General features: G+C 44.4%; 1 protein-coding gene across 2 annotated transcripts in view; it reads right to left on the minus strand.

The window, feature by feature from the left end:
- The window catches only part of C14H9orf153 (chromosome 14 C9orf153 homolog), a 51,217-nt gene that overhangs the window by 25,581 nt on the left and 6,457 nt on the right, over positions 1 to 19,179 (minus strand). Inside the window, exon 1 of one of the 2 annotated variants that reach the window (XM_081802913.1) lies at positions 17,457 to 17,530. The exons of the other annotated variant lie outside the window; for it this stretch is intronic. The gene's annotated coding sequence lies outside the window, so the exon portion shown is untranslated. Of the gene's footprint in view, positions 1 to 17,456; positions 17,531 to 19,179 lie in introns of those variants that run through there. 2 annotated transcript variants of the gene reach the window in all.

The raw sequence follows: 19,179 nt of genomic DNA on the forward strand, positions 1-19,179 counted from the left end.
TGGTGACAGGATCGAGTCCTGCATCAGGCTCTGTGCTCAACGGGGAGTCTACTTGAGATTCTCTCTCCTCTTTCCCTATCCCCCGTCCCTCTCCCTGCTTGCATATGCTCTCTCTCAAATAAATAAATAAATCTTAAAAAATGTCTATATGCAAAGCAATCTACACATTTAATGCAATCCTTATCATAATACCACCAGGATTTTTTCACAGAACTAAAACAAACAATCCTAAAATTTGCATGGAACCCTAAAAGACCCCAAATAGCCAAAGCAATCTTGAAAAAGAAAAGCAAAGCTGGAGGCACCACAATTCTGGACTTCAAATTATATTACAAAGCTGTAGTAATCAAAACAGTCTGGTACTGGCACAAAAATAAACACATAGATCAATAGAACAGAATAGAAAACTCAGAAATAAATGTACAGTTATATGGTCAATTAATCTCCAACAAAGCAGGAAAGAATATCCGATGGGAAAAAGACAGTTTCTTCAACAAATGGTGCTGGGAAAACTGGACAGCTATGTGCAAAAGAATGAAACTGGACCACTTTCTTACACCATATACAAAAATAAACTCAAAATGGATTAAAGACCTAAATTTGGACAGAAACCATAAGTATCCTAGAAGAGAACACAGGCAGTAAATTCTCTGACATTGGCCATAGCAACTTTTTTCTAAATTTGTCTCCTGAGGCACGAGAAACAAAATAAAAAATAAACTACTGGGACTATATCAAAATAAAAAGCTTCTGCACAGCAAAGGAAACCATCAACAAAACTAAAAGGCAACCTACAGAATGGGAGAAGGTATTTGCAAATGATGTATCAAATAAGGTGTTAATACCCAAAATATACAAAGAACTTATGCAACTCAACACCCAAAAAACAAATAATCCAATTTAAAAATGGGCAGAAGACATTCACAGACAGTTCTCCAAAGAAGACATACAGATGGGAAACAGACATATGAAAAGATGCTCATCATCACTGATCATCTGGGAAATGCAAATCAAAACTACGGTATCACCTCACATCTGTCAGAATGACTAAAATCAACAACATGGAAACAACAGGTGTTGACAAGGATGTGGAGAAAAAGAAACGCTCTTGCACTGTTTTTGTTTTTTGTTTTTTTTTAAGATTTTATTTATTTATTTGACAGAGAGAGATACAGCGAGAGAGGGAACACAAGCAGGGGGAGTGGGAGAGGGAGAAGCAGGCTTCCGGCAGAGTGAGGAGCCCAATGCGGGGCCTGATCCCAGGACGCTGGGATCATGACCCGAGCCGAAGGCAGACACTTAACGACTGAGCCACCCAAGTGCCCCAGGCTCTTGCACTGATGTTGGGAATGCAAACTGGTGTGGCTACTGTGGAAAACAGAATGGAAGTTCTTCACAAAATTAAAAATAGAACTACCTTATGATCCTGCAATCACACTACTAGGTATTTACCCAAAGAATACAAAAACACTAATTCAAAGGGATACACACCCCTCTATGTTTTTAGCAGCATTATTTACAATAGCCAAGATGTGGAAGTAGACCAAGTGGCCATCAACTGATGAATGGATAAAGATGTGGTATTATTTAGCAACAAAAAAAATGAAATCTTGTCATTTGCAACATGGATGGAACTAGAGACTATGAGTCAGAGAAAGACAAAGACCATATGATTTCACTCATATGTTGAATTTAAGAAACAAAACAAACAAGCAAAGGGGGGAAGGGAGAGAGACAAACAGAAATACTCTTAATTATAGAGAACAAACTGATGGTTATCAGAGGGGAGGTAGGGCGGGGGATGGGTGAGCTAGGTGATGGGGATCGAGAGTACAGTTATCATGATGAGCAGGGAGTAATGTATAGGATTACTGAATTACTATATTAGACACCTGAAACTAATATAAATTTTTTTCTTCACTAAATGAAAACGAGAAATAGTAGAACCATATGCACAATATGATCTTGTTTTTATCTAATATATATATATGTATACATATATCATAGAAGCTTATATATTCATTGTAAAATCTCAAAGGATATATCCCAACAGTGGTAGTCCCTAGGAGTTTGGGTTAGAGTGTAACTTTGACTGTTCCCTTTGAAAATTTTTCTTTCATGAATTATTACAATAAAAAATGAAAGCATTCACAGTTGGATGACAGGGAGTGATGTAACAGATGTCAGAGAGGTGTATAGAAATGTAAACATGGGGCGCCTGGGTGGCTCAGTCGTTAAGCGTCTGCCTTCGGCTCAGATCATGATCCCAGTGTCCTGGGATGGACCCCGCATTGGGCTCCCTGCTCCATGGGAAGCCTGCTTCTCCCTCTCCCACTCCCCCTGCTTGTGTTCCCTCTCTCTCTGTGTCTCTCTCTGTCAAATAAATAAAATCTAAAAAAAAAAAAAAAAAGAAATGTAAACACATTCAGTAGAGTGTTATATAGAATAGAAGACAAATGGGAAACAACTTAAATGTCCAGTGCTGAGCTCGTAACCTAACAAATTCGGGGAAATCAGAAATATTTAATAATAGGGAAGTTTTTAAACAAAAAGATTCTAAAAAGGATATTGTAATATTACCCTGTTTCATTAAAAAATCATATATGGTTCACCTAAAAATCTTTAAAAAAATTTTTTTAAGATTTATTTGAGAGAGAGAAAAACGCGGGGGGGGGGAGGGGCAGAGGAAGAGGGAGGAGAGAATCTTGAGCAAACTGCCCCAGCAGAAATCAATAGTCAGACGCTTAATAGACTGAGCCACCAGGCGCCCCATTCACCTAAAAATCTTTTTTTTTTTTTAAAGATTTTATTTATTTATTTGACAGAGAGAGCAAGAGAGCACAAGCAGGGGGAACAGTAGAGGGAGAGGGAGAAGCAGACTCCCCACTAAACAGGGAGCCCGATGCGGGGCTCGATCCCAGGACCCTGGGATCATGACCTGAGCTGAAGGCAGACGCTTAACCCATCTGAGCCACCCAGGCACCCCTCGCCTAAAAATCTTAACAGTAGTTCTATGTGTAGGATTGATTTTGGGTAATTTGTATTCTTTCTTAGGATTCTTTGTGCTACTATGCCTTTTACAATAAGCATTTATTTTGCAATTAAAAGAACATTTGAAGGTCAGTATTAGGAAAAATAAAGAAATGGCTAGAGGCAGTTATCTGTGGAAAATGCACATCATAGGGGACTGCTCATAATGTCTGGCAGAGGAGTTAGGGCAGGGGACTCCAGGGGAGGTACGTCCTTGTAGTCCCTGACCGCTCAGCTCACAGCTGAAGAGACGGGGCTGTAACTCAAAAGCAAACAAAGGATCAGTGGTTACCTAGGGCTGCAGGTGGGAGCTGGGAGTGAATGCAAGTGGGCACTGGGTTTCTTTTTGGGGACCACAGAAAAGTTCTCCTGGTGGCCCCGGGCTTTCGGCTGGGGATTGGGGGGTTGCTTTGGCGCCGCTCTGAGCGAGCCCCACCCGCTCTGCGCTTGCCCTTCAGGAAGTCCAGCCTGGAGCCATACACAAACCCTCTGATTTCCCCCTTTGTTAGTCACGTGTGGCCTAGAAAAGCTCTAGGAGAATCCCTTGATAAAAACAAAGGCGAAGTAGAAAGCTGCAGGCATAAATGTATTACCAACAAAAGGATCAACGCAAATCTCTGATAAAAAGAAAGACTAAAGTGATGGTTCCAAAGGATCTCATTGTTTTTAAAATGGAGCCGATAAGGGGTGCGTGGGTGGCTCAATCGGTTAAGTCTGCCTTCTGCTGAGGTCATGATCCCAGGGTCCTGGGATGGAGCCCCTCGGGAAGCTCCCCGCTCAGCAGGGAGTCTGCTTCTCCCTCTGCCCTTCGACCCGCTTGTGCTCTCTCTCTCTCCCTCTCAAATAAATAAATAAAATCTTTCTAAATAAATAAATAAATGCAAAGAGAAATTCTAAAATCAGATTCCAGTGATGGTTGAACAACTCTGTAAATGTATTAAAAGTCATTGACTTGTGTGCTAAAAGGAATAAATTTTACTGTAAGTAAATTACACCCCAATAAAGCTGTCTTTAAAAAGGAAACAAATGAAAAGACAGAGCCCCCAAATGGGTCAATTATATTGTGATCTGCTTGAAGAAAAATTGTATAAACAGATGGGTGGTGGTCTGCGTGGTGCCCATAAAAGGAACCTGGGTGATCATAAATTTACAGCAGTATTCAGGCTCAGCATTTGTGATGATGGAGTAGTTCAGTGCCCTGAGCTGTGTGCTAGACGTAATAGAGGTACCAGGGCATACAAACCAGGGGTACTGACCATTAGTAATGGCTATGAATGCTAGCTAAGGGTTTGGCTTACTCACTATGTGTGCCAGACATCGTTCTAAGAACTTAAATGAATCATTCCATATAATCCTCTCAACAGCTCTTGGACATAAATACAATTATAATCTCCGTTTTATAGATTAGGAAATTGAGGTATAGAGAGGAGGAGCACTTTGCCCAACATAACAGGGCTAAGAATTTATAAATCTGGGATTAAACCAAGCAGTCCTACTTCAGAACTTCAGAATTATTTAAAAAAATTTTTTTTAAATTATTTTTTAAGTAAACTCTACCCCCCAGCGTGGGGCTCAAACTCATGACTCTGAGATCAAGAGTTGCATGCTCTACCCACTGAGCCAACCAGGAGCCTCCAAGAACCCAGATTTTTATATATTATGCTATTGTCCATAAATATAATCTTGTCACACATGCATTTTTCAGTGTATTTTTATTTGCTTCTCCTTTTTGCTCCTTCTCCTCTCCCCCACCTTCTTTCATTAACTCCTTCATCAGGTAACCTGTATAATTAAATTTCTTTTCCTCTGTGCTTATATATCATATATTGCCATATATGCACACTCATACATATAAAAAATTCATGGTAATTATTTACAGGGCTGAGATCACATTCTGCATCTTGTTCTTTCACTAACGATTTCTCATGAAAAGTCCACAACTCATCTAGTATGCCTCTGGCCATTATGGCTGTTCCCTTATATTATTTCTACAAGAACATGTTCTAGTTTCTGCTTCAACCCTATAATTCAATGTGCGCCCCCCCCCCCCCCAGCTCCGGCAGCCACACCCCAGGCCCTCCTGCTTGGGGATGGGAAAGATGCCATGAGAAAACTGAGACTCCTTGCTCCAGGTTTTGTTTGGAGCCGCCTGGGGGGCATCTATCCCTTCTTCCCCAGGTGGGGGAGCCCCATTTATTTCAGGGCTTATTTTAAAATACAGTTGACCCTTGAACAATGCAAGGATTAGGGGTGCAGAGCCACCACACGGTGGAAAATCTGTGTGTAACTCCTGAAAAACTTAACTACTTAGAGCCTACTGTTGACCAAAAGCCTTAACAGTCGATTAACACAGATTTTTTATGTTGTATGTATTATAGACTGTATTCTTACAACAAAATAAGCTAGAGAAAAGAAAATCATAGGAGAAAAATACATTTATATTACACACACACAAAATCCACATTTGCAACGACATGGATGGAACCTGAGGGTATTATGCTAAGCGAAATAAGTCAGACAAATACCAGATGATTTCACTCATAGGTGGAATTTAAGAAGCAAAACAGATGAACACAGGGGAAGGGAAGGAAAAATAAAATAAGATGATAAATTGAGAGGGAGACAAACCATAAGAGACGCTGAACTGTAGGAAACAAACTGAGGGTTGGTTGTGGGAGGGGAGGTGGGTGGGGGGAGGGGGTAACTGGGTGATGGGCATTAAAGAGGTCACTTGATGTAATGAGCACTGGGTGTTATATGCAACTGATGAATCACTAAATTCTACCCCTGAAACTAATAGTACACTACGTGTTAAACTAAACTGAATATAAAGAAAATTTTAAAAAATCCACATATAAAGAATAGAGGGACAAAATTAGGAACAATAATACCCACCTAATAACTTGCATTGTAAGGATTATTCTATTATTTGTTTTTATTATCTGCTTCAGTAGTAAGGGTTGAGGAACTTGGATTTCCTTGGAAAACGTTTTTTTTTTTTTTTTTTAATTGTCTGAATAGGCATTTAAATACTTATCACTATTGAATACTTGGAGCAAGAAGTCTCCAAGGATATACTTTCCATCCCTGTCCTCAAGGACATACTACCCAGAAATAATTCATATGCAATCCCTTTATAAGGGCCATGCAAAAGTGTGGCTTTACAGGTGTTACTTTAGGGGCGCCTGGCTGGCTCAGTTGGTGGAGCATGTGACTCTTGATCTCAGCGTTGTGAGTTCGAGCCCCAGGCTGGGTGTAGAGATTACTTAAAAATAAAATCTGGGGCACCTGGGTGGCTCAGTCGATTGAGTGACTGACTCTTGATTTCAGCTCAGGTCATAATCTTTGCACCACCCCCCCCCGACTCGTGCGCACACGCGCACTCTCTCTAATTAAAAAATAAACAAACAAAATCTTTAAAAAATAAAGGTATTACTTTATCTTATTCACACAAATCTGTTCTTTTTTGCCCAGGGAGCCTGATGGCGCTGTCCTGCCACCAGGTGGCGCTCACTGGAAGTTTTCGTCCACCATTTCCTATTTTTTCTTTCTCAATCTCCTTTCTTCCTTCTTGACTGAATTTTTGGCTGTGAGACAGCATTAATCCAACAACACTCAGTGTTCATAATGTGTCGGGTACTGGACTAGGCCTTAGGAATAGAAGGCAAATGAAGGGCAAATAATAAGGAAAACATTTTAAAACATTTACAAATAATTCATTGAACCCCTGTTCTTAAGCAGGCACAGCTTCGGCCCTGGGGATAGATCCACTGACAAGCAAAACAAACATTTCTGCTCTTGTGGAGTTTACATGCCAGCAAGGGGAGGCACACAGAAAATCATATAGTTCATAAATGAATTAATAAGTTTGAAAGTCAGAGTGCTCTAAAGGAAGTAAAATATAAAAGGGCCAAAGGGGTAGTGGGAGTGCTGGGGGGCTGGATGTAACTTTAAATAGGGTGGTCAGGGTAGACCTCATTGGGAAGGTGACATCTGAGAAAGACTTGTAGGAGGTGAGAGCCCTGAGAATAACTGGGGGGAGAACCTTTGAGGCAGAGAGCAGCCAGGATAAGGGCCATGTGATTGACTGACTGGAGGAAGAGCAGGTTTCAAGAGGAATGAAACACAGGGGGTGAGGGGAAGAGGGCAGGCAGGAGGGAGGAGGGCCCTGACACCCTGGGGCTTTGAGGCAGACACAGACTTTGGCTTTCCTCAGAGGGCACTGGGGAGTCACTGCAGGCTCTGTGACAGGCTCTGACTTACATTTGTAAAGGAACGCTCTGGCTGCCGTGTGGAGAAACATATTGCTAAAATATGTTCCATAAATGTTAATGGTAATTGTACAACGATTCCACATGTATAACAATAAAGCCATATATGTATTTCATGTAGCCGACAAATATTTTTGTATATAAAGTGGATATATGAACACAGTTGTCAATTCGTAGCAAATTATCTGGAAGGACATGTACCAATTTCAACAGAAAGAGAGGTAATAGGAAGGGAATGGAGGGGAGATTTGCTCTCTGCTCTTTATCAATAGTGTGCATTTTGCTTGAAGTTTTTATATGGAAAGCATATATTCCTTTTGTAATGTCAAAATGATGAGGAAACAGAAGGCAAGCTGAGGACAAAGCAGAAGCTGACACCCCACAACCCCCTCCCCCCCACCCCACCGCCATGGGATATATGTGACATTCCTCAGGCACTCCTGGCTGCCCTAAAACTAAGGAAAGGAAAAACAAATAGTTAACTTATAGAGATCACAATCCTGCAAGACCTGAGTCTCCCTCAGTTTACAAATGTCCTAGTGATTTACAAGGAAGAAGCTTTCTTATCAATAGCCTAACTTCCAGAGGACTCAGTGTCCTGAAGCCCTAACATCACCCTCCCCTCCATAAAATTGAGGGAGGCTGAGGCAGAAGGAAATGTAAATAAAATTGAATTTCTTTTAAACCTTTAGCCCATTGATAAGGACGTGTGATAGGAGGAATGTAACATTCCTCCAGGAAGCTCCCAACTATCTTACTGTTAATGCCTTACTAGAAGGAAAATAACCTTAACTTGACATATAGCAAAGCCTCCGGTATCCTGTGTGTCTTCTTTAATACATGAAAGTTCTTTCAAAACCTCCCTTTTTCCTTACCTCCCCCAATCCCATAATATAGGATCAGCCACCCCTCACAACCCTGGGACAGCAGCTCTTCCTGGCCACGGGGCCTATCCCCACGCTTTCATAAACCACCATTTTGCACCAAAGATGTCTCAAGAATTCTTTCTTGGCCCTTGGCTCTGGACTCCATCCCACTGAACCTAACCTATATTCCAAAACTACATCAACAACAATTCCCTTAGGACACAGCTGACTTCCTGTTTTGAGGAGAAAGTGGCACATATGGGAAAGAAAGATAACCTTATGTCTTCTTGTATCTACAGTTACTTATGTGCTCAGTCACAGGATAGGCCCTTTTGAGGCCTTTGAGGATACTTGAAACAATATTTGCAACAGTTCTTAACTCTCAAGAACATTTTTTTTAGGGAGAGAGAGAGAGTGGGTGCATGAACAGGGGGAGGGGCAAAGGGAGAGGGAGAATCTGAAGCAGGTTCCACACCCAGCACGGAGCCTGACGTGGGGCTTGATCTCACAACCCTGAGATCATGACCTGAGCCAAAACCAAGAGTTGGACACCCAACCCACTGAGCCACCCAGGCACCACAAAAATATTTTTCTATATAAGAAACTGGGCCCGGAGAGTTTTCTCTCTTCCTCTTGAACCCAGTAAGATGACAATAAAGGAGTTAGATGTTAAAGTATAAACTTACCACTACAACAAAACAGCAAAGAAAACACTTATGAGGGGAGCCACGAAGTGGTCTTAGGTTTTGCAAACACCAGCTCTCCCTCACAGGTACCTCACAGGGGAAATGTGCACAGGGGAGATCAGGGTAGCAGCAGCAGTTAGGTGTTCGGAGAGTGCCGTGCAGGCCTCCTCGTGGGGATGGACTGTCGGGGCTCCCCAAGCCTCTTTGACTCTTCACCATACTCCAGCAGCCTGACAAGGTCACAGAAACCACCTGCAGCAAGGCTCTTCCCCTGAATCTCACATTCGAGCTCCAGGTTCACTTTCTCGAATGCACCCAGCCCCCAACTCCCTACATCATCCTCAGGTCTTCGTACTAATAACCAGTCCTTACACCACACGCCTTGCATAACAACTACTGTATTGTATCAGCTTCACACTTCAACATCTCTGAAAAGCAGGGTGTAGGTTACAGTCAGTGGGGGGCCTCACCATTGATGGTAGCCCAGTGGCTGTCAAGACTATTCTCATGGCCTGTGCTTGCGTGAAATTGGACATGGCTGTTGATGTTCAGCCTGATGATATTGTTGAACAGCTGTTGTTCATTCACCTAAATCATATGCATTATGGTAGCACAGGCTGCATTTAATTACTATTTGAGGGCGCCTGGGTGGCTCAGTAGGTTAAGCGTCTGCCTTTGGCTCAGATCACGATCTCAGGGTCCTGGGATCGAGCTCCGCATCAGGCTCCCTGCTCAGCGGGGAGTCTGCTTCTCCCTCTGCCCCTCCCCCCACTCGTGCACGTGCTCTCTCTCTCTCTCAAATAAATAAATAAAAATTTTTAAAAAGCATGTTTGAAGTGTTTTTGTCAGTCTGCTCTGTCCAATATGGTAGCCACTATCTATGAGAGGCCATGGAGCCCTTGATATGTGACTAGTCCAAATTGAGATGTGCTGTAGTATGAAAAAAGGAATCAAAATATCTCATTAAGGATTTGTATGTTGGTTATATGCTAAAAGTATGCTATTTCAGATACACTGGGTAAATGAAATAGGTTAAAATTATTTTTCCTATTTCTTTTACTTTTTTGAATGTGGCTACTAGAAAACTTAAAATCACATTAAGTGACTTGCATTCTACTCTTTTTGACAATGCTCATCTATAAAATAACACCGATTTAGCATTTATCACAGGCGGGCACTGAATAGAGCAGGATATATATTATAAAAGTCAGGAGGGCCTAAATAGTCTAAAAGAGCTCTTTTTCTTTAATGGAGAGTAGATATACAATAGAAAATGTAATAGCGAAGCATGTCAGCATTTCTTTATTTATTTAAAAGATTTATTTATTTTAGAGAGAGACGAGGGTGGGCAGAGGAAGAGAGAGAATCTCCAGCAGACTCCCCATTGAGCGCAGAGCCCCACTCAGGGGGGCTCGATCCCAGGACCCTGAGATCACGACCTGAGCCGAAATCAAGAGTCAAAAGCTTAACTGACTGCGCCACCCAGGTGCCCCTGAATCATGTCCACATTTAAATAGGAATGAGTGATCATGGAATTCCATGTGCCTAAAACCCAGCCAGGAACAGCCTGAAGCCCTCTGGACCACCCCATCGCCATCTCCTTCCCTCCCTACACCCAGAGATAACCACCCTCCTGAATTTTGTGTTTAGCATTCTCTTCTTTTCTTTTCTTTCTTCTCCATTTTTCTCACATATGTAGGTCTCCCTACAGGTTTCTCTTGCAACTTGCTTCCCTCTTTTTAAAATTTTAATTGCAGCAAAATACACATAACATAAAATTTACCATCACAATCATTTCCAAGTGTAGAGTTAGCTAGTGTTAAGTATATTTCCACCGTTGTCCAGAACTTTTTCATCTTGCATGATGGAAAACGATCTCCTTTTTAAAATGGAAGCACAACCGTGAGCGAGAAACCGCTGTTGCTCCAGTCAGATGCAGGCTCCAGTGGAAAACAGAGGCCCGGGGCCTCGTCTGACCTCCGTTCCCCTGTGAGTTTCAAGGGTCTCTTTTGGGGGAGTCAGAAGCGATGCGGGGACTGCGTCCTGGCTAGCACGGGGTCCACCCCTGCTGGGGCATCAGGTGGGATACGGGGTGGGCCAGAGCAGGAGGCCAGAAAGGGTAGCGCACCACTTCATTTTGTATTTTCTGCAGTTTCTGTTCACAATGGCCAACCTCCAAATCTCAGGAGTGGGTCAACACAGAACTTCCCTTTGGGGTGCAGTAAATACCCACTGTTCATCTTTTCTCTCTGGCTTTTTATCTGGCTGTCTTTTATCTCTTTTCTGAGATGAAGAGCACTTTATCTTCCAACCCTTCTGTTTTGTGACCGGGCCCTTGGGTTTATAAGAGCTGCTCTTGTTCTGAGTGTTCCTTTCCATGTCCTTTCTTGCTCCATGATGCAGCGTTTCATCCCTCTGAAGACACTACAGTTTTTTGTTTTTTTGTTTTTTAAGATTCATTTATTTGAGAGAGCATGAGCTGTCTCCTCCCAACAGAGTCTTTCTGTCTCTCTGACTCCTGTTTTGGCCCCTAACTTCCATGATAGGGGCAGTCCTCAGATGTCTGGTAAGCTGCGATTGTCTTTTCACGAGTACAAATGGGGTGCTAAAAAGCTGGCAGGAAACTCTATACACACTGATGGGGATTTAGGCTTTGAGTGGACCATTTGGGGGAGGATCCCATACTGTGAGCACCTTTAGGCCTTTTCTGGGCTGGTAAGATACCCCATTCCCTGGTCTGGAGGGTGCTAAGTATCTCACGGTGACAGGACAAATGCAGAGCATGGGTAGGGCCAGGGGTCCCTGTATCAGGCACTTACTGTACACACATTCGCAGAATCCCTTGTTTTGTTTGGGTGACTGCTGGTTGTTTTCCGGTATGATACTAACACCCTCTACTGGGCCTGGCTCTCCCAGTCTGCAGACTCTGTGTTAGCCTCTCCACAGAGAAATTCTTTGGGTTACAGGCAGAGGCATGAAGTGGGGAGGGCATCCGGGGGTCCACTTTCTCATACAGTGCTCAATAACCATCCTCTTGGCCCACCTTTCCCATCGAAGAGCTGGTGTCGCCTGCGGTGAAGCCTTTTGAGAATTGGGGGGCATAATAGGGCCATCTGGTTCTCAGTTTCCTCCAGTTTGCCAAACCATTAGTAGCCCCTCATCCATCTACCTTCCAACTTCCAAAATACTACTGATGTTAGCATCTGTCAGGATCTTACCTTTGTGTAATGTCTTTTTAACAGACATCCTTGTGTTGCAGTTTTATTCTAAAATCAAGGCATGAAATTACTTGGAAGCTTCTTTCCCTTTTTTTGTTTTTGCTTTTAGATTTTATTTATTTATTTGAGAGACAGAGTGAGCGTGCAAGAGAGTGCACACATGAGCAGGGGCAGAGCGAGAGGGAGAAGCAGGCTCCACACTGATCAGGAAGCCTGACGTGGAGCTCGATCCGGACCCTGGGAGCATGAGCTGAAGGCAGACACTTAACCAACTCAGCCATCCAGGCACCCCTGTAGGTTTCAGTCCATCATCTTAACGTACATCAGTGGTCTCCCTTTGTCCCCACTTCTTTACAGGGCAGAGTGGACATGCGGTGACCACAACTTGATTTTGTGTCGCGTTCACGGTATCTGTCCAAACAGCATCATAACCAAGGAATAGCTCCCTGGGAGTGAGAAGGTGTGTGGACGAGTGGAGACAGATCCTTCATTTCTGGAACAATAGCCCTCCTCCACTGCACCTGCGGTAGGACACCTGATCATCTATTTCCGTCTACAACCCACCCCTCCAATGGCTTTTCACTGCAGGTTCAGTGACACAGAACAAAGCATCACTGTGGCTTCCTTCCTCGTGTTTACATACAGCACAGGTCTGCAACTGGAAATGCTTCTGTCATATTGTAGATTATTAATCGTTGTACAATAAGATCTTTGATGGGGCACCTGGCTGGCTCAGTTGGAAGAGCATGTGACTCTTGGCTCTCAGGGTTCGAGCCCCATGTTGGGTATAGAGATTAACTAAATAAATAAACTGACAAAATGAAATTAAAAAAATCTCTAAAGGGGTGCCTCTTGGCTCAGTTGGTTAAGCATCTGACTTTTGGTTTTGGCCCAGGTCATGATCTCACGGTTGTGAGATCGAGCCCTGCGTTGGGCTCCACGCTCAGCTGAGTCTGCTTGAGATTCTCCCTCTCCCTTTGCCCCTCCCTACGCTCTCACACACACATTCTCTCTCTCTCTCCAATAAATTAATTTTTAAAAATCTAAAAAAATAAGATCTTTGATTAAACTATTTGGGGGCGCCTGAGTGGCTCAGTTGGTTAAGCGACTGCCTTCGGCTCAGGTCATGATCCTGGAATCCTGGGATAGAGTCCCGCATCGGGCTCTCTGCTCGGCAGGGAGTCTGCTTCTCCCTCTGACCCTCCCCCTCTCATGCTCTCTCTCTCTCTCAAATAAATAAATAAAATCTTTAAAAAAAAAAAGATTTCTAAAAAAAAAAAAACAAAAAACTATTTGGCCACTAGCTCATTTTGTTTCTCATGGAACATAACATATGTGAGTAACTCTGTAGACAGGTTTCTAACAGAATGGTAACATGTACCTACCTGCTTCAGTAAGTAAAGCTTTTGAATAACAGGTTGACCATTTTTGTATTTACTCTCTGTTCAGCAATGAATCATTTTGTCCTTTTTTTTGTACTTCTTCTGGAAAAGTGCCTCATCATCACCACCTTTTACTGTTGAAGAACTCAAAAGCTTTGATGGCACCCTCTGACCAGGTTTTGTAACTTTGCTGGGGAAGACCCAGGCAAGCATAAGCTCCAATCTAATTAAATTCAGTTTTCAGATATTCATTGTGGCACCTCGCATTAAGTTCCTAAGTAAGCTCTACACCCACTGTGGGGCTTGAGCTCATGATGCTGAGATCCAGACACATCTCCTACTAAGTTTTAATGTTCAACTGCGTTGTGTAAAATCACACCTGCAGATTTGCTTGACCCAACAAATCCTGACATTCTAAATCATTCTGGACTCATAGTTACCTTGGGTATTTGAAAGATTTTTCTGATCTGTAGGATATAAAATACTGTTTCCATCATTATTTTACATTTCTGTGAACACTTTTGGGCCACTAATCCCTTTTTAAAAAGTGAAATGGAGTAAAATATAACACAATAGCAATAATAAAGATTGCGAATTTGAGGGGTGCCTGGGTGGCTCAGTCGGTTAATTGTCTGGCTTCGGCTCAGGTCATGATCTCTAGTCCTGGGATCGAGCCCCGCATCTGGCTCCCTGCTCTGCAAAGAGCCTGCTTCTCCCCCACTCTCTGCTGCTCCCCCTGCTTATGCTCTCTCTCTCTCAAATAAATAAATAAAATCTTAAAAAAATAATGGCAAATTTGATACCCAAATTGACTGGTAAGCCAGCCAATGGTGTGAAAAATACATTAACCAGGATGAACCTTGTCAAATGAATGTTACTTAAGACAATCTGATTAATGTTGTCCTTATGGAAAATGCTCAACATTTAAATATGGAATGGTTGTGAAAATAGGGTTTTTGTGAAGTCGCTACAATCTTACATCTCCAATTCAAGACATGTGACTACTACTGTGTCATTACTTTTTCCTCTGAAACCTCCAGATGCCTGTGGCCCACTGGAGAGATTACAGGGTTCCACACTTTGGGAATCTTGGTCTGAGAAGAGGACCCCTTGGGAAGTAGGTGCGAGCCCACAGGGACCCAAGGATTCATCCGGACTTTGTTAGCTCTTGCATGATTTTGTCACCAAAATGCCTACTGGGCTTTCCTGGTGGATTTCCCCAGATTCCCCAGCCTTGGAATCTGTCTGCCCATGCCCTCCACGTGTGTGGCATAGTGGCTGGCACAGAGTGGGTACTGTTATTACAGGCCTTCTGTTGGGCTTGTCAGATGAATTGCATATAACACAACTGACTAGGGAATACAATGTGCTATTATTGATTGTAATGCAATCAGAACTGGAACTATGGATCCATCAGATTCAGCACCTCAGAGAAAGAAAAAGCCTGTGGCACTGGCCAAGAGCAGACCGTGGAGTGGCCTTGTTTACCAGCACGTGGCACGGGAATAAGGTGAGAACAATGGCTTGGGAGTGCATTGTGGAAGGTGGCATGCACCACCCTGCCGCGGCTGATATGCCAAGAGAGCTTATCAGTCTTGAGCAGATACCAGACATAAAGGTCAGAGTGTTTTCTGATATGTGGATTTTATGGCTGTACACAGCCAACTATTCAAAATGACCTTTACTGGGGCCCTTGGCTGGCTAAGTCGGAAGAGCATGTGACTCTTGATCTCAGGGTTGTGAGTTCAAGCCCCAGGTTGGGTGTAGAGATTACTTAAATAAACTTAAAAAAAAAAATGACCTTTATTATTTAAATTTTGGTAGGAAAAAAATGAACGAAACTGTCAATCCTTCCTTTGAAATAATTGCTTTCAAAATGCAATTTTTGAAAACCTGAGTTTCTTAGGAATGCAACTTTCTGATTATTTTGCTAATAAAAGACATCTTTTCTATTGAATCACTTTATCGTACACCTGAAACTAATATAATGCTATATGTTAACTATACTGGAATTAAAAATTTTTTAAAAAGCTCTTTAAAAAAAAGACTTCTGAGGGGCACCTGGGCGGCTCAGTTGGTTAAGCATCTGACTCTAGGTTTCAGTTCATGATCTCAGGGTCATGAGACTGAGCCCCACTCAGGCTCAACATCCAGCACGGAGTCTGCTTGTCCCTCTGTGCTCCCCCGCCACCCCCCTTCATAAATAAATAAAATCTTAAAAAAAAGACTTCTGAATAATTAATACTTTGTTTTTTTAAAAGAGCAGTTTCAGGTTTAAAGAAAATTGTTTGAAAAGTGTTCACATTTCTCCACCATCCCCTGTTTTTTTTTTTTTTTTTTTTAAGATTTTATTTATTTATTTGAGAGAGAGAGAACACATGAGAGGGGATAGGGTCAGAGGACGAAGCAGACTCCCTGCCAAGCAGGGAGCCCGATGCAGGACTCGATCCAGGGACTCCAGGATCATGACCTGAGCCGAAGGCAGTCGCTTAACCAACTGAGCCACCCAGGTGCCCTCCACAATCCCCTATTAACACCCCACATTAGTGTGATGCATTTATTGTAACTGATGGACCAATATTATTATTATTTTTTAAAGATTTATTTATTTATTTGAGACAGTGAGTGAGTGTGAACAGGGGGAAGGAAGAGGGAGACAGAATCTCAAGCAGACTCCCTGCTGAGTGTGGAGCCCAATGCGGGGCTCCATCTCACAACCCCGAGATCATGACCCGAGCTGAAATCAAGCCGGATGCTTAACTGACCAAGCCACCCAGGTGCACTGGACCAATATTATTATTAACCCAAGTCCTTAGTTTACATTGGGGTTGACTTTGTGCTGTACATCTTGTGGGTGATGACAAACGTATCCACACAAACGTATTACACATAACACAGAACAGTTTTAGTGCCCTAGAAATCCTGTGCTCCGTCTTATTTTCTATAAGCCACACTGGGTCAACCCTTCCTAAAAGAGAATTCTGATCCAAACTTGCTCTCGCTCAAAACCCTCAGTGGTCCACAGCATGCAAGCACATTCACCTAGTGCTGAGGGCTTTTCAGCCCAGCCAGCAGCCATAAGCACCCGTGTCCCCACCACTTCCCTGTCGGGCGGCTCTCCTCCCGAGGGTGGATCGTCTGACAGCGCCCACACACATGGCACCCACGGCCCTCACTCTCCCACGTCCGTGCCTGTTTATCCATTCTCTCCGAACAGAGGCCCCGGTGCCCTTCTCCTCACAGCGGCAGCCCACCTCTGCTCCGTGTAGTCCTCCCGCTTCTCTAAGCCTCCTCGACAGTGTCCCTGCGTCTCCTCAATGGCATCTATTGTTTTCCATCTTGTTCAGTTGTACTGGTCTTACCTTCCCCAGCGGAGCACAGTGGAGAAGAGAAGCAAGGTCTTTCTTGCTAACCTTGAGCTCAGTACTCAGGATACACATATGTAAAATGGGCCTGGTAAGTATAATGTCCACTCCCCAAAGCTGCATGAGGATTCAGTGTGCTGAGTCCTGCAGACTGCCTGCAAGGCGGCCTCGCTCCTAGGACTGGCTCGCTAAGTGTGAGCAGCTTCATCACGGCCACCACCTGCTACCACTATGCTCTTCCTCCTCCTACCACCACCCCTCCTCCTGCAGGGTCACCTCCGGGCGGGGGGACATCTTTGTGTCCTCCACAACACGAGGCATGATGATAGCAAGGGCTCCATGAACACTTGATGAAGCAGCTGGAGCCGTGTGGTCCCACACAGAAAGCAAGCCCAAAACAAACCAACAGGACGGATTTGCGTGGGAACAGTGGCATTCCTTGGAGGCCTCTCCAAATGAGCCAGCCCCCATCCTCCCTGAGCCGGGGAGAAAGCAAGCGGTAACGAACATCTTATGGTGATGTGGGCAGTTCACAGTCTGCTGTGTCACAGGCACTCAGGGCAGGGGATGTGGGAGCAGCTCAGGGACCTCAGGAGAGAACAGAGGATGCCAGTGTCTTTAAAAATGGGAATCAGTACCTGGTGTAGGCTCCAGGGAAGATCTCTGCTTGATTCTGGTTTGCTTGGTGGAGGCAGCAGCATGTGACCTATAGGATAGAATCCCAAAAGGAAGGAGCTAGACTCCCAAAAACAGAAACCAGAGAGGAGGGGCACTGTTCCACTCACCAACCTAGAGGAGGAACAGATGTCCTTGGGATTTCCCGTGGTCAATGCCAACCGTGCCCACCCATCTCCGCACCTACAACCACTTATACTCCACTTCCTTTGATACCAAGGACAAGCTGTGCAGCCGCAAGGGGGCTTACTTTCTCACCTCTTCTCCAGGGAACTGGCTAATGTTGAGCAGGATCCTAGGCCAGTTTGGAAGCACTGGCTGGGTGACCAGCCTTGGCTTCGTCTGCCGTCCACACCACGACGGTGTGCTTATGGGTGCCCCTAGCACCTGAAACATAAGGTAGTATGTATGGAAGGGAAGAAGAAAGATGAGACCCTACCTAGGTGGGTAGCAGCTGGGGTACGAAGTGGTGAGATGGATTGGAACAGTGCGATTCCATCCAAAGGAATTGCCATCGACCGATGCTGACTGTCCTCTGAGCTCTGTGGACGGTCCCCAGGGAACGACAGTTGCTCAGTGGCATTGGCTGGACTGACAGGCTTGCTTGGGCAGGGGCAGGAGGTTAACACCTGGCAGCTTTGGATGGAAGCCAGTTTGAGGAGTTCATTTATTTCTACCCAGTTTGGGCCCAAGGGAAACAGCTTGTCTGCATATGCTGGTTCTGGAAACTGGGAGAGGAAGCTCTCTACCATTTTTTGATCTCCTCCTTTCAGACTGTCCTCTCTACCGAGGCCATACACTCTCAGGGCTGGATGTGGGGACAGGCGCAGTGAGAGTAGAGCCAAGTCAGGGCTAGGAGTCCGTGGGAACATGGTGGGGAAGGAAGGTACAGAAACCCAGGAAGACGGCAAGGCTGCTAAGTGAAGGCCCCAAGGGAAGAGGGCGACTGGTGAGGCTCAGTCATGACCAGCTGGGTCCAGCTTCCTGTAACCTGCTGGAAGGAGGTCAGTTTCCCAACCCTGATTTGTAGACATGAACCCAGCTACCACCTCATCTCTCAGCGCCAGTCTCTCCTGTCTCTCTCCACCGCCCACATCACCCCTCCTCTCCTAGCCACGCCCAAACTGGCTGAATTTTCCCTTTTCTCTTCTCTCATTATGCCCGAGGAGTGGGTCGGTCACAGCACTTACCACTTGCTTTGTAATTATGTGGCCATCTTGTTTGTCTGGGAGCAGGGCTGGGCCTCATTCATCTGGTACCCCCTGGGCTAGCTTGGCATCTGGCAATGCTAATGCTTAGTGTTGGTGAGTAACTGCATTGTGACATATGGACCTCCTCAAGGTCACATAAATAGCTGCATGACATGAAGGGTCAGGGGATTATCTTCCTGCATGAGGGTAATGGGTGGAATGTGGAGGATGGACATTTTATTTTATTTTATTTTTAAAGATTTTATTTATTTATTTGACAGAGAGACACAGCAAGAACAGGAACACAAGCAGGGGGAGTGGGAGAGGGAGAAGCAGACTTCCTGCTGAGCAGGGAGCCCGATGCGGGGCCCGATCCCAGGACCCTGGGATCGTTCCCTGGGGACTGTCCACAGAGCTCAGAGGACAGGACTGTCCACAACCTGGGCTGAAGGCAGATGTTTAATGACTGAGCCACCCAGGTGCCCCATGGACAGAC

The sequence above is a fragment of the Leptonychotes weddellii genome, chromosome 14, assembly GCF_054177405.1.
Source record: "Leptonychotes weddellii isolate Sample4059 chromosome 14, ASM5417740v2, whole genome shotgun sequence".
NCBI lineage: Eukaryota > Metazoa > Chordata > Mammalia > Carnivora > Phocidae > Leptonychotes > Leptonychotes weddellii.